The sequence below is a fragment of the Eptesicus fuscus genome, chromosome 11 (assembly GCF_027574615.1).
Source record: "Eptesicus fuscus isolate TK198812 chromosome 11, DD_ASM_mEF_20220401, whole genome shotgun sequence".
NCBI lineage: Eukaryota > Metazoa > Chordata > Mammalia > Chiroptera > Vespertilionidae > Eptesicus > Eptesicus fuscus.
In genome coordinates, this window is record NC_072483.1 from 64,758,604 (window position 1) to 64,774,462 (window position 15,859).

At 45.0% G+C, this 15,859-nt stretch overlaps 1 protein-coding gene and 1 pseudogene across 1 annotated transcript in view; one reads left to right on the plus strand and one right to left on the minus strand.

Moving 5' to 3' along the window:
* FBXO36 (F-box protein 36) overlaps positions 1–15,859 on the minus strand; it is a 54,585-nt gene that overhangs the window by 16,612 nt on the left and 22,114 nt on the right. The gene's annotated exons all lie outside the window — the stretch shown is intronic.
* Positions 46–10,643, plus strand: LOC129150782 (uncharacterized protein FAM241A-like; annotated as a pseudogene).

A 15,859-nucleotide genomic window follows, 5' to 3' on the forward strand; every position in this document is an offset into this window, starting at 1 on the left:
AATAGAAGGTGATCTGAATTAAAACTGATGTAAATACCCACAGCTATGGTCTGGTAACAATCACTCTGGTGGGCACAAAAGCCTGGGTCCAACATCAGCTATAACTTGGCAATATGGCATCACATGAAATGAGAAGTGAGGTCTGTGCATCAGTGAACATTTTCCTAGTCATCAGGGTCACAGAGTCAAAGTGCTGGAGGGAATCTTAAAAATCTATCAAGTCAATCAATGTTAAAATCACCCAGAGCCAAATGACTGTTTCTTAAAGATCTCTGAGAGCACAGATTCTCTAACCTGGGGAGCCAATTCCAAAGTCATTGTTTCTCCCTCTGCTCCCTTTCTGTCTACAGGACAGACCAGGTGAGGGAATACTGTTCCCATAGAGAGGGACAGTTACAGGAACAGGGCCAGGAAAGCACCACTATGCATTGTTTGATGCATGAAAGGGTCATTGCACAGGACACTTCTTGGTAATGGATCTGCTGATAGTCCATTTGACTTCTATAAGCATTTTGATTTATCTGAAGCAAACTTCATTTTCATGGTTATGGACTGCACTGAAGCTCTATGTTGACTTCATGGCAGTGTCAACTACCAGGCTTATTGAGAAGCCCCTGGAACTTTTCCAACTTACCTCACATTTTCCAACCTGTAATGGAACGGTGTAGTTAATTAAGATGACAAAACTTCCATCAACTTGAGCAACAAGTCAAACTATTTCTGTACTAGGGCTACCAGGGAAGATGATTCAGGAGACAATACAGATAAATTGCTTGGCTTCAGGCAAAATTGTTAAGCAGGTGAAAACTTGCTATGGGGCCTCTTGAAAATTTTTTTTTTTTATTTCAGAGAGGAAGGGAGGGGGAGAGAGAGAGAGACATCAATGATGAGAGAGAATCATTGATTGGTTGCCTCCTGCACGTCCCCTACTGTGGATCAGGCTGCAACACAGGCATTGTGCCCTGACTGGGAACTGAATCGTGTGCTCCTGGTTCATAGGTCAGTGCTCAATCACTAAGTCACACCAGCCTTGGCATGGACCTCTTTTTATTTACAGTTTCCTCTTCCCCATCCTCACTCATCCAGCACTCCCAGGGGTCCTCCCTGGTCCTGAGTGAACCCTCTTGAGCCACCACCTTGGTCTCTATTCGTTTTCTACCACTGTCCCCCAGGCTTTGAACTGCCCAACCTCTTACTTTCTCCCCACTCCCTTGTCTGTGGGCCCAGGCTCTCTAGCTTTCCTCTCCTGGGGCCGTCTCCCTCTGCCCTATTAGCCTATGCCCTCCACTTACCTGATGTCTGAAAGATAACTGAACTCTCCCGAGGGTGGAGACCTTTGATACCATCTTACCTAGTACCTTGCCTGATAGAAAGTAGGTCCTCAATAAATACTTGCTGAATGAATTAAAGGGTGATTTTCATTTAGATTTGGTTCTATTTACTAAAAAAGATGAAACAAAAAAAACCCACATGTGTAAGTTACAAAACTCCATAATCTCACAAAATTGTGGTGGCTGATTCTTTTCAGAAAATCTCTTAGCCCAGTGGTCGGCAAACTCATTAGTCAACAAAGCCAAATATCAACAGTACAACAATTGAAATTTCTTTTGAGAGCCAAATTTTTTAAATGTAAACTTCTTCTAACGCCACTTCTTCAAAATAGACTCGCCCAGGCCGTGGTATTTTGTGGAAGAGCCACACTCAAGGGGCCAAAGAGTCGCATGCGGCTTTTTATTTTCTTGAGCAGGAACCTCAGCACAATTGCCCTCAAGCATCTTTCTGATCTCACAAAGATGAGGGTGTATCAGTCCATAGGGCTGCCATTACAAAATACCACAGAATGGGGGACTTAAACAGCAGAAATTTATGTTCTCATAGTTCTGGAGGTTAGAAGTCCAACATCAAAGTTGTGGCAGGTTTGGTTTCTTCTCCTGAGGCCTCTCTCCTTGGCTTGCAGATAGCCAACCACCCTCTTGCTGTGTCCTCCCAAGGCCTTCCCTCTGTGCATGTGCATCCCTGGTGTCTCTTCTTATAAGGACACCATTCATATTGGATTAGGGCTCCACCTTTACGACTTTATTGAACCTTAATTATATATTCAAAGGTCCTATACCCAAATACAGTTGCATTGGGGATTAAGGCTTCAACTTAGAAATTTTTGGAGGACACAATTCACTTCATATCAGAGGGGTATCAAGTATTACAGTAGAAAGAACGTGAATTTTGGAGTAAGAAAGGCCTCTCAAACTTATTTATTCTCTCTGCACTTCAATTTTCTTTTCATTCACTTTCTATTAAGCATCATTAAAATTAATATTAAATATTATAAATAACATTTCCTTTCTATTGAATGATGATGTCAGGCAACCTGAATCAAATGCTAAGTTCTTTTACCACATCATCTAGAACTTTTAGAACTAAATGGGAAGTCAAATAATTTATTCCTTCTGCAACACACAGAGATGAGCAAAAAGTTTCAGAAGTGAAGTTAGAAATTATAGGTCTTCTTCCCCACAACATTACTCCCAGGTGTTATGTTACAATGAAAGCAAATCTGGGGTTGAATTCTGCCACAGGAAAGATATTTATCACCAGGCAGGCACCATTAGAGTCCAAAACATGTTTCCGGAAGCTCAGTGGAGTCCCCCCTCGCTGTCTTATTTTGCACTCCGTGGGAACCTTACCAGGAAAGTTTCTCTCTGGGGCAAGTGCACCTGTATTATCCTATCTAATAAAGAGGGAATATGCTAATTGACCATCACTCCATCACAAAGATGGCTGCACCCACAGCTGAGGCCAAGTTCCCATAAGGAGCCTTAATGAGCAATCGCAGGGACCTGAGGCTACGCCCTTCCCTGCCCCCATGGGGCTTGAGAGGGGACCTCAGGCTGTGCCCCCAACCCAGCAGGGCTTGACAGGGGACCTCAGGCTGCGACCCCCACCCAGCAGGGCTTGACAGGGGACTTCGGGCCGTTTCCTCCACCCTGGCATCAGGCTTGGGGACCTCAGACCGCACCCCTCACCTGGCGAAGCTTGACAGGGGACCTCAGGCCGTGCCCCCCACCCAGGGGGGCTTGACAGGGGATCTCAGGCCTTGTACCCCACCTGGTGGGGCTTGATGGAGGACCTCAAGGCATGCCCCCCTCCCTGGTCTGGGCTGGGGGACCTCAGGCCATGCCCCCCATCCTAGTGCCAGGCCAGGGGACCTGGCAGGGCTTGATAAGGGTGGGACTGGCCAGGTCTGGATCTAACCCAATGTGGATGGGGGGCCAGCTGGGTCTGGGTCTCACGTGATTTTGAGGTGCATGTGGGTGGGCAGGGACTTAACTCTGGGTCCCATGGTGTGCCCAGACTCTGACAGGAGGAAGGTTTTCATACACATTTTACTAATTTTCTTTCATTTCTGACACTTCTATTACAGAGAAAGGGCAAATAGTAATATTAAATTATTTCATCTAATTAATCCCCTTTTAATGTGCACGAATTTCGTGCACTGGGTCACTAGTAATAACGTTATCAGCTACCCTTCTAGCCAGATCAAGCAACTAAATGCCTGATTAAGTGGAGGAGTCGGGGACAAATGGAGTTCTAGACAGGGCGCTACTCCAGAAACATTAAGTTATCAAACTCACTTACATTGCTCAAAAAAAGGCAGAGAGACACTTGTACAATCTTACTTGTCAGCTTCATATCTCACACACCATTCATCTCATCAATGAAAAATTATTTCTGACATTCCTTATACTAATTAATTAATTTCCTCTGGTACTGTTTTACTTAGAAGGCCATATCTGAAGTGCCCGCATTATGGCCTCTGGAGGGTGGATCCCGAAGCACAGATTCAAGCTGATTTACCCACATAGATAAGCATCCTGCTGGCTCCTCTGAGGTATTTAAGGTAATCTGCAAGAATATAGAACTAGCCTGAGGAAACCTGACTGGCTAGAACCAGAATCCAAGCCTCCTCACTGATGATTCACACACGCAGAGTCTGTTCTGAGGCAAGAAGCTTTCTTTGTATATAACCTTCATACTCTTAACTCTAGAGCAGTCCACAGAAACCTCATATTCAGAATCACAACTTAGCCTTGTCAAGACTTGATTACCTTCCCCATACTGTACTTACTTACCAGAACAATGTAGGAGACAGGTGTTTTCTACCACTTATTGTTTAAGACTGGTAAAGATTTTTTTTTTTTAAGTGGCAAAACTCATTGTTGGTGAAGAGAAGGAAAATGGGGGGCCTTAATAATCTTTGAGAGGAATGTGAGTTAATTTGGCAAATCAAAATTTTTAAGGTCATCCATGCCCTTTGACCCAGACAATCTACTTGTAAGAGTTTATCCTAAGGAATTTATCAGAGATGTGTACAATGTTTTTTACGTAAGAATGTTTGTCATAGGTTAATTATGGTAATGACAAATCAGAACCAAACTAAGGGTCCAATAGTTGGGACTAGTTCTGTAATTATAGCACATTTAGATGTTGGAATACTCTGCACCCAACAAAATAATTTGTAAAAAAAATAACATAGAATAACATGAATAATCATTTGCTTAAAAACTAAAATATACACACACCACTAATCCAAAGATAGGAAGAAAACTGTTTACATATGCAGGGAGGAGGGGCATCAGCTTGGCAATCCATGCTACTGTCTCACAGGATATGGACCTTGAAGGAAGTTGAGTTTAGATGTATCCCCCAAATATTTGTCAATTGAGTGCTATTATGGTATTAGCTTATTTTAATTCATAGATATGTATACTAGAGACCCGGTGCATGAAATTTGTGCACGTGAGGGGGGTGTCCCTCAACCCGGCCTGCACGCTCTCCAATCTGGGACCCCTCGGGGGATCAGGCCTAAACCGGCAGTCGGACATCCCTCTCACAATTGGGGACTGCTGGCTCCAGCCTGCTCTGTGGCCACTGCCCACAGGCCCCTCATTCGGCGGCTGACCCAGGTGGGCAGGAAGCTTGGCTTCCTCCCTCGCCGGGGGTGACCCAAGCCTCGTGCCCGCTCCGGCTGGCTCCATGGCCACTGCCATCTTTGTCCCACTAATTTGCATATTCCCTCCTGATTGGTTGTGGGCATCGCAGAGTGATGGTCAATTACCATATTACTCTTTCTTTTCTTTTTTTAAAAATATATTTTATTGATTTTTTTTTTTTTTTTTACAGAGAGGAAGAGAGAGGGATAGAGAGTTAGAAACATCGATGAGAGAGAAACATCAATCAGCTGCCTCTTGCACACCCCCTACTGGGGATGTGCCCACAACCAAGGTACATGCCCTTGACCGAATCGAACCTGGGACCCTTGAGTCCCCAGGCCGACGCTCTATCCACTGAGCCAAACCAGTTTCGGCTACCATATTACTCTTTTATTAGATAGGATAAAGTCTTGGCTACTATCTCAGAAACAATTTCACATTAGGCAGGCTTCCTGAAAGACAAATTTGCATAAGATTTTGCACCAAGGAAGGAGAATAAGAAAACTATATATCCTGGTGATAAAAATATTTCCAAAAGAATACTGTATGCCAACTATACTTAATTTTTTAAAAATAATAAAATTAAATAAAAATAATATATTTTGAGAGACCTGATCAATATAAGTAATTTTATATTATGTGGAAATTTCAAAAACAAAAGTATGTTTTGCAAAATTAAATGTTAGATTTAAAGCAAATAATGAATACAATATACAGTATTATGGACTAAGGGTATGTTCAAGATTTGTTGATGAAGTAAAGGTTCATGAATAAACAAATGTGAAATTAAAAAAAAATGCTTTCAAAAGAAAATGAGGACAAAATCCTACATAAATACTGACTAAGGGAGTGGTAGGAAGTCACATAGCAGTGAGAAAACATACTAGCATATCACATATAAGTGGATGGGATGTCACTGACTGTGGTCCTACAGTGTGAAGACACAAATGTGGCTTCAGAGCAACCAAGCAGGTGTTTTGGGCCTGCAGGGACCTAGCAGGGTGACCTTGGGCAGGTCTCATAATCTCTGCTTGCCTGCTCATATACTCATAGCTTCTGGGATGATTATAATGGAATGAAATGTGCTTAGTGGAATACTAGATACATCTTTATTTTCCTTTCCTATAAAATCATTACTGGAATTTGATAACATAACAGGTCAAGAACACAGATGTAGCTCCATTGATTTGGAAGAAGCACAGATCCACTCTTGCAGCTCCAATTGAAGAACTTGAAGACACTTACTTCTAAGTCTGCAGATGGTGAGACCATTCCCAAGTGCAGAAGGTCAGTGGAGACAGGGCTATGCCAGTCAGTTCTAACACATGCTCTGCAGAGGCCTGACCCCAAAACACTAAGTGTGTCTGCCAGATGGGCATACTAAAAAATCTCAAGGAAATTCAAAGTACTCTATAAACAATAAGATTAAAAAAAAAAAAGAAAAGAAATAATAAAGGAAAAGGAAGGAAGAAAAACAAGCAGCTCTGAATACAGATACAAGAGGAGCTTTTTTTTTTTTTTTTTTTTTTTGCATTTGTATATCTTCTGGAACAATGCCCAGAAAAAAACCACAAACAAAAAATTAATCAAACAACCTAGAACCCTCTCTCCAAAACCTTCCTGGATATGGGCAAGAAAGTGACTAAGCAGGTAGGAAGGCCCAAGCATCTATGCTTTTACTTCACAGAGCACATCTGCCTCTAGTCCTGTAAACTGCTTCTTCATAAAATTACTATTTACAACAAAAAGGTGTATGTGCTTTCACTCTGGTACAAAATTTATTTTAAAAATTTCCCCCAAGTTTCTTGGTGGGAGCTGGTAATATCCCACCTGATTATTTACCCATTCCCTATCACTGCCCTCTTCAAATGCAGCCTCAGGAAGAGCCTTACCAGTTAGTAAGGGGCCACGTCATAGTTTTATTTCTGTGCCTTCTCTCAGGAATGTTTCCCTTTTCCTTAGGGTTTCTTTTCTTCTTGTTTGTAAAATGAACACCTGCTACCAAATAGTTAATCTATGCCCTTTTCAGAGCTTATCTGCTAGTCAAAAGAACAACAGTAAAGCACTTTTGTTGCTGGGAATTAAATATTTCTTAATGATTAAATATATCAAAGTTGGATATACTTTTTTGAAACCTTCTTCAGCTTCTGTTATGGACTGAATTGTGTTCTCCCCATGCCCAAATTCTACACTGAAGCTTAACTCACAATGAGACTATATTTGGATATAGGGCCTTTGAATAGATAATTAAGGTTCAATGAAGTCATAAAGGTGGAGCCCTAATCCAATATGAATGGTGTCCTTATAAGATGCACATGCACAGAGGAAAGACCCTGGGAAGACACAGCAAGAGGGTGGCCATCTGCAAGCCAAGGAGAGACCTCAGGAGAAGAAACCAAATCTGCCACCACCTAATGTTGGACTTTTAATTTTCAAAACTGTGAGACCATAAATTTCTATTGTTTAAGCCCCCCCACCCCCACCCCTGGCTGTGGCTGTGGTATTTTGTTATGGCAGCCGCAGCACACTGATACAGCTCCCAAAATGATCATGGTAAAATAATAACAGATCTTATTGAATGCCTACCAGGCACTCTGCTTTAGACTTTATTCTTTACAGCAACCCTGTCATTGTTTATTTACAGAGGAATAAATTAAGACTCGAGGAAGTTTAGAAAAACTTGCCTTAACTCATTCATTACTCAGTGGGGTTTGATCCAGGTCTATCTGACCCCAAAGCCTCTAAATCTGTTACGCATGTTCAACATGTTGCCTTTCTGGAATGACAAAAAGCTTTAACTTTTCAATGTCCATAATGTAGGGGAGCAGTGGTGTTTATAATCCAAAGGCTGCTAATCCACAAATCATAATATTTGGCATTGGATGGGTTGTTTACTTCCATTTGATGGGGGTGTGATTGATGTACTGAGAAGTGATAGCATTTCATTCATTCCACATTCCAGAAGCACACAGAGTATTGCATTGTTCTAATTTAGGTAAACAGACAAATCCCTGCCCCCATGGAAATTACATTCTATGGGGAGGAAGATGAACAATAAACAAAACAAATAAATTTATTTCAGTGTGTTAGAACCTCATAAATGTGAAGAAAAATAAACTAGGAAGATAAGATAGGGAGTCCTGCATTGGGGGTGGGATTCCATTTTAAGTAGGGTGGTCCTGGCAGGTGTCATTTGAGCCCTTCAGAATCAGATGGTGAGATACAGGAGCTAGTAAACTGCTTTGCTGCTCACTCAGTATGCCCCATGTAGCCCTTCCAAGCAAAATTCTATGTCATCTTCTCCCTTTCCATTAGCTCCTCCTTGTAGCTTTAAACATGCTTAAACCTCTCCTTTCTAACAATAACAATTCTTTGACCATGCTTTCCCCACAACTTGAGCCTGTTCTAATCTTTCCCTTTATAAACAAGTCTCTTGGAAAAATCATCAATTTTCCTTGCTTTTATTTCCTCATTTCTTCACACTCATCATGTTATTGAATCCATCTTGCAGATGTTACCAGGATCCTCCAAACTTCCATACCTAAGGGCACACCCATCTTTGTTTCACTATACTTCTCTGCAGCATTTGACACCTTCCCTGGCTTCATCTTCTTTCCAGAATATTCCCAGATTCCCAAGGCTGAAGCCCTCCAAAGATTCCTTGCCTCGTAACATCTCCCTGTGTTTGCACAGGATGGCCCAGAAGCCCTTCTTCACATCCAGTAGGGCCTTCTATGGCCCACATCCCACTGAGCTTCAGGGTATCTGGAGAATTTTATTCAGCGGGGAAGGTAGCCCACTAAACTATAAGTACTTGTTAACTTTTTAGCAATCTTAAGACTTAGAGGCTTTTGCCAAAAAAACCTGCAGAATGCCCACAGTGAAAGGCACAGAGTTGAAATCAATAAGTGCTTGCTGAATAAATTAATACACTGACTTATCCAAGGGCACACAGCCAGTAAATGGCTGAAATGAAATCAAGAAAGGTCAGAGAAGAACGAACTCTCCAAAAATTCATCTGGAATAAAAAAAGACCCCGAATAGCTGCAGCAATCCTGAGAAAGAAGAACAATGTAGGAGGGATCTCAATACCAGATATCAAGCTGTATTACAAAGCCACAGTTCTCAAAACTGCCTGGTACTGGCACAAGAACTGACATATAGACCAATGGAATAGAGTAGAAAACCCAGAAATCAACCCAAACCACTATGCTTAATTAATATTTGACAAAGGAGGCAAGAACATACTATGGAGTCAAGACAGGCTCTTCAATAAATGGTGTTGGGAAAATTGGACAGATACATGCAAAAAAATGAAACTAGACCACCAACTTACACCATACACAAAAATAAACTCAAAATGGATAAAGGACTTAAACGTAAGACAGGAAACCATAAAAATCTTAGAGGAATCCACAGACAGCAAAATCTCAGACATATGTCGTAGCAATATCTTTACTGATACAGCTCCTAGGACAATGGAGACTAAGGAAAAAATAAACAAATGGGACTACATCAAAATAAAAAGCTTCTGCACAGCAAAAGAAACCATCAACAAAACAAAAAGAAAGCCCACTGCATGGGAGAACATATTTGTCAATGTTATCTCTGATAAGGGTTTAATCTCCAATATTTATAGGGAACTCATACAACTTAACAAAAGGAAGATAAACAACCCAATCAAAAAATGGGCAATGGATCTAAATAGATACTTTTTGAAAGAGGACATTCAAAAAGCCAAGAGACATATGAAAGCATGCTCAAAGTCACTAATCATCGAGAGATGCAAATCAAAACGACAATGCAGTACCATCTCACACCTGTCAGAATAGCTATCAACAAATCAACAAATGACAAGTGCTGGCGAGGATGCGGAGAAAAAGAAACCCTCCTGCACTGCTGGTGGGAATGCAGACTGGTGCAGCCACTGTGGAGAACAGTATGGAGTTTCCTCAAAAAACTAAAAATGGAACTCGCATTTGACCCAGTGATCCCACTTCTAGGAATATATCCCAAGAAACTAGAAACACCAATCAAAAAGGATATAAGCACCCCATGTTCATAGCAGCACAATTCACCATAGCTAAGATTTGGAAACAGCCTAAGCAGATGAGTGGATTAAAAAACTGTGATACATCTACACAATGGAATACTACGCTGCTGTAAAAAGGAACTCCTGATCCCCGGGTAGGGCCGGCAGCCGCAGTGGGGAGACCACCGCTGTCAGCAGCAAGCGCTTTGGGTGCCGGTGGGTCCCCTCCGGTGGTGGCGCAGCCTCGCGATTCGCTGCCTGGCCCTTCCTTCGGAACGGCGGTGACTGCGGGGCGCGTGACAAGGACTGGGACCCGCTGGCCTGCGGCGGGTACCAAAGGGGAGCCCGGGGCGAGCCCCCCGCAGAGCGGGCAGGATTGTAAAGAATCACAGAACCACGCTGGCGATCCTGTTGGAGATGACTACAAAAAGATGGAAACACTTTTTGGTGAGCTGAACAAAATCCTCATCAACATGGGCTTTACGAGGATGTACCTTGGAGATTGGATTGTGGAACCAGTGATCGTCATTTTCTTTTCGGTTATGCTGTGGTTCCTTGGCCTACAAGCCTTTGGACTAGTTGCTGTTCTTTGCATTGTCATTATTTATGTACAACACTGAAATATGGCCGAATGAGCTGTTGGTTGACATTTGGTAGCTCTCTCTCTATCTAATCTAATAATAGACAAATATGCAAATTGACCATACCTCCGACACGCCCACAAGCCACGCCCACAAGCCACGCCCACCATCCAATCAGAGTGAGTATGCAAATTAACCCAAACCAAGATGGCTACAGCCACAGAGAGCAAGGTTTCCTAGGTAACAGAAGAAGCCAAGCTTTCCGCCTGCCATTTCCAGGCCTAAGCCTCCACTCAAGCTACAAAGTTTCAATTATAGAAGGTAAACAAATTCAAACAAATGGCGGCAGAATGGAGCTTGAGAGAGCAGGCCAGGGTTGCCGCCGGCAACAGGGGAAGCAAAGCTTTCCACACACCCTGGCCGGGCCCACCTGCTTAAGGCAACAAAGTTTCAATTATAACCCCAACACAATGGCTGCGGCCTCGGAGGGAGCCCCAGGCTTGGCTTGGCTCCGCTCCAGGCCACAAAGTTTCAATTGTAGAAGGAAAATAAATTCCAGATACCAGGGCCTCCGCTTGGGTTACCAGGGGGCGTGGCCAGCCTGCAAACCACCACAGGCCCCTCGCTCAGGCCGTCCCACACCCCAAGGGAAACCCCACCTGATCTGGGACGCCCTTCAGGGCAAACCAGCTGGCCCCCACCCCTGTACCAGGCCTCTATCCTATCTAATAAAAGAGTACTATGCAGATTGATCATCACTGCAACACACAATATAGCTGCCCCCATGTGGTCAAAGATCCTGCCCCCATGTGGACACAAGATGGCCACCACAAGATGGCCAGCAGGAGAGGGCAGTTGGGAGGCACCCGGCCTGCAAGGGAGGGCAGTTGTGAGGGACCAGGCCTGCAAGAAAGGGCAGTTGGAGGTGATCAACCCTCCAGGAGAGGGCAGTTAGGAGTGACCAGGCCGGCAGAGGAGGGAAGTTGGGGGCAAACAGGCTGGCAGGGGAGCTGTTAGGCATCAATCAGGCTGGCAGCGGAGTGGTTAGGGGGTGATCAGGCTGGCAGGCAGAAGCGGGTAGGGCCAATCAGGAAGGCAGGCAGGCAAGCAGTTGGGAGCCAGCAGTCCTGGATTGTGAGAGGGCAGTCGAACATCCCTCAAGGGGTCTCATATTGGAGAGGGTACAGGCTGGGCTGAGGGAGAACCCCCCTCCGTGCACGAATTTCGTGCACCGGGCCTCTAGTCTAATCTAATAATAGACAAATATGCAAATTGACCGCACCTTTGCTACACATAAGCCACGCCCACCAACCAAGCCACGCCCACCAACCAATCAGGATGAGTATGCAAATTGCCCCAACAAAGATGGCGGCTAATTTGCATATCAAGACAGTGTCCAAAGAAGCCAACAGCTGCAGAAGGGAGTAAAGCTTCGAAGAAGCAAGCAAGGGGGGGGGGCGGGGGCGGAGGCGGGGCCGGGGAGAAGGGCGGGGCAGAGGCGGGGCCGGGGGAGAAGGGCGGGGCAGAGGCGGGGCCGGGGGGAGAAGGGCGGGGCGGAGGCAGGGCCGGGGGAAGGAGAAGGGCGGGGTGGAGGCGGGGCCGGGGGGGAAGGGAAACGTGGGTGGGCTGGAGGAGAAGGCAGGGCGGGTGACAAAGGCGGGGTGGAGGCGGGGCCAGGGGTGAAGGAAAACAAGGGAGGGCTGGAAGAGAAGGCGGGGCGGGCGGGGCGGTGGCGGGGCCGGGGGTGAAGAAAAACAAGGGAGGGCTGGAAGAGAAGGCGGGGCGGGCGGGGCGGAGGCAGGGCCAGGGGTGAAGGAAAACAAGGGAGGGCTGGAAGAGAAGGCGGGGCCGGGGGTGAAGGAAAACAAGGGAGGGCTGGAAGAGAAGGCAGGGCGGGCGGGGCGGAGGCAGGGCCGGGGGTGAAGGAAAACAAGGGAGGGCTGGAAGAGAAGGCGGGGCGGGCGGGGCGGAGGCGGGGCCGGGGGTGAAGGAAAACAAGGGAGGGCTGGAAGAGAAGGCGGGGCGGGGGGGGCGGAGGCAGGGCCGGGGGCGAAGGGAAACGCGGGCGGGCTGGAGGAGAAGGTGAGGCGGGTGAACAAGGGAGGAACGGAGGCAGGGTAGAGTGCAGCAGGAAATCCCATTGCAGGAATTTTTCCTGCAACGGGAAAGCTAGTATATATATAATTAGTGAAGTTATATATTTCACTACATGAAAGCCAAAAAGTCTGCCTTGTTTCAAATTGTGTGCTGTTTTATAATATAATTATAAGTGGATATTGTTTAAAATAAAACTCAACTCTTGATTATAACAGGGTTCAATATACATCTTGTAGCTTATTCAAAATCCTTGTTTTAATACTATAATCTGTGCCCATTTTTAAATATCCCTATTCCCATGCCAAATCTTAAATAACACCACCAAGTAAGCAGGAAAAATAACAGGATATGCAGTTCAAATTGGGCAATATAGGTCTTATAAAGAGCTCTAGTAAAATATTTTAGAAGAAAAATGATGAAACAATAAGCTAAAAATAAGTTGTACTTGGGGAATTTCTCCCCACCCACTCCCACCAAATAACCCCATATTATTGGGGAAATAATTTGGACTTCTATTGTCCCTGCTCAGCCCAAACCATTGTATATGATAATTACTATACACTACCTTAACGTTTTGATGAAAATCAGTAAAGTTAGCACATCTTCTACAGATTGACAATAATATATTTATTATTGCTTGGGAAACTTCCCAAGTTAAATATAACTTTTTAATAATGAAACATGTGGGCCTGGAATCACTTCAGTATATCATTTGAAGATTTAGATAATTTTGGTGCTAATTACTTTTTGTGAGTTTTTAAAGTCTCATAAGCCAGATCCAAATTTAGTTGTATCCCATAGTAATGCTATACTTTCTTGTATCTAACAAGTTGCATAGTTTTTCCTAGAGAGAGACATTTGCAGTGTTTTGGTTTTTTCAAAATTTGTATTTTATAGTTCTTTTATTAAAATTATACTAAGACTTTAAAAATAAATAAATAAATAAATAAATAGGAAGGAAGGAAGGAACTCCTACCATTTGGAACAGCATGGATGGACCTGGAGAGCATTATGCTAAGCGAAATAAGTCAGTCAGAGAAAAATAAATATCACATGATCTCACTCATTTGTGGAATATAATGAACAACATAAACTGATGAATAAAAACAGATCCAGAGACAGAGAAGCATTGATCAGACCATTAAACCTCAGAGGGAAGGTAGGGGAGGATGGGGGTAAGGAGGAGAGATCAACCAAAGGACTTGTATGCATGCATATAAGCCTAACCAATGGACACAGACACCAGGGGGGTGAGGGCATAAGCGGGAGGAGGGGGAGCAATGGGGAGATAAGGACACATATGTAATACTTTAATCAATAAAGAAAATAATTTAAAAAAAGTTCAGAGATTCTTTTCCAGTAGACTATACTGTTGAAAATGACAGCAAGTGTTCCAGATATTAGAACTCATCAACATGTGGGATAAAAACTATACAAATCTACACTTTGGAAGATAGAAAAATTTATTTATGTAAATAATACTTATATTTTAATTTATATTTATAGATTTATATAGATTTACATTCATTTATTTCTATTTAAATGTATTTGTATGTATAGTCATTATGCATTTATGTATTTATTTTAATTTAAAAATAAACAAAAGTAAACTAAAGATAGGAAGCAATCTAAATAGCTGAGAAATCCTTATTATTATGAAAACTAGAGGCCCAATGCATGAAAATTCATGCAAGAGTAGGCCTTCCTTCCCCTAGCTGCCGGTACTGGTTTCCCCCCCCGGCACCCAGGACCCAGGCTGGCTTCCCTCGGGCCCCAGCTTCGTCAGGAAGGACGTCTGGAAGACATCCGGTCTAATTAGCATATTAACCTTTTATTATTATAGACTAGAGGCCTGGTGCACAAAATTCATGCACAGGGGAGGGGAAAGGAGTCCCTCAGCCCAGCCTACACCATCTCCAATCCAGGACCCCTCGAGGTATGCTGGTTTGGGCCCGATCCCTGTGGATCGGGCCTAAACCAGCAGTCAGACATCCCTTTCCCAATCCGGGACTGCTGGCTCCTAACTGCTTGTCTGCCAGCCTGCCTGATCACCCCTAACCACCTCTGCCTACTAGCCTGATGCTCCTAACTGCTCCCTTGCCAGCCTGATCACCCCTAACCGCCTCTGCCTGCTGACCTGATTGCCTCTAAATGCTTCCCTGCTGGCCCTATCACCCTCTAACTGCCCTCCCCTGCTGGCCTGATCACCCCCTAACTGCTCCCCTGCCTGCCTGATTGCCCATAATCTCCTCTGCCTCGGCCCCTGCGGCTTTGTCCGGAAGGACATCCAGAAGGTCATTTGGCTGTCTGGTCTAATTAGCATATTACACTTTTATTAGTATAGAAGACTAGGGGCCCAGTGCACGAATTCGTGCACCTTGAAAGAACTGTGGGCTGCGAGGCTGTGGTGGGCACAGGGGTAGGTCTTGGCCCATCCTCTGTGTCCCCGCCTGGCCCCTCATGCCGTGGCCCCTGGTCCCCTCTCTGCCGACTGCCCCACTCCTGCTGCTGCCGCTCCCATGCACTGATAGCGCCAGCCCCGCTCGCACCCACTGCTCGCACCCACTGCTGGCGCCAGCCCCACTCGTACCCGCAGCTGGTGCTGGAGCCACTGCTCACACCCGCTGCCAGCACCTGGTTCTGGTCCCAGTCGCTCAGTGCCATCAGGGGGTGCGAGTGGTGGCTGCTGCCCCAATCACCCCTCAAGAGCAGGGGGGAGGTGGAGAAGCCCTCAGGGGCGATTGGGGCCAGCAGCCTCTGCTCGCACCCGCTGATGGCGCCGAGCGATTGAGACCGGCGCTGGGTGCTGGCAGCAGGTGCAAGCGGCAGGTGCGAGCGGCAGCTCTGGCACAGCAGTGGGTGCGACTGCCAGGCAGGACCGCGGCATGCAGGAGCAAACAATTTTCAGTAAACACCAGAGGCTCGCCCTGATGACAGCAACTGGCGCCCCACCTTGGTTTGGTACCTCTGCTCACCTGCTTCACCATCCCGTGGCGGCCAATGCCCGCCATGTTCTGCGCACGCCCCATTGGTCAGTGACTGGTTGTTCATTTGTTCTGGTTGTTCAACCATTTGGTCTGCTTGCATATTAGCCTTTTATTATATAGGATACCACAAAAGCACTTTTCTGTGAATGAACAGACTATTTTCTATTAAGT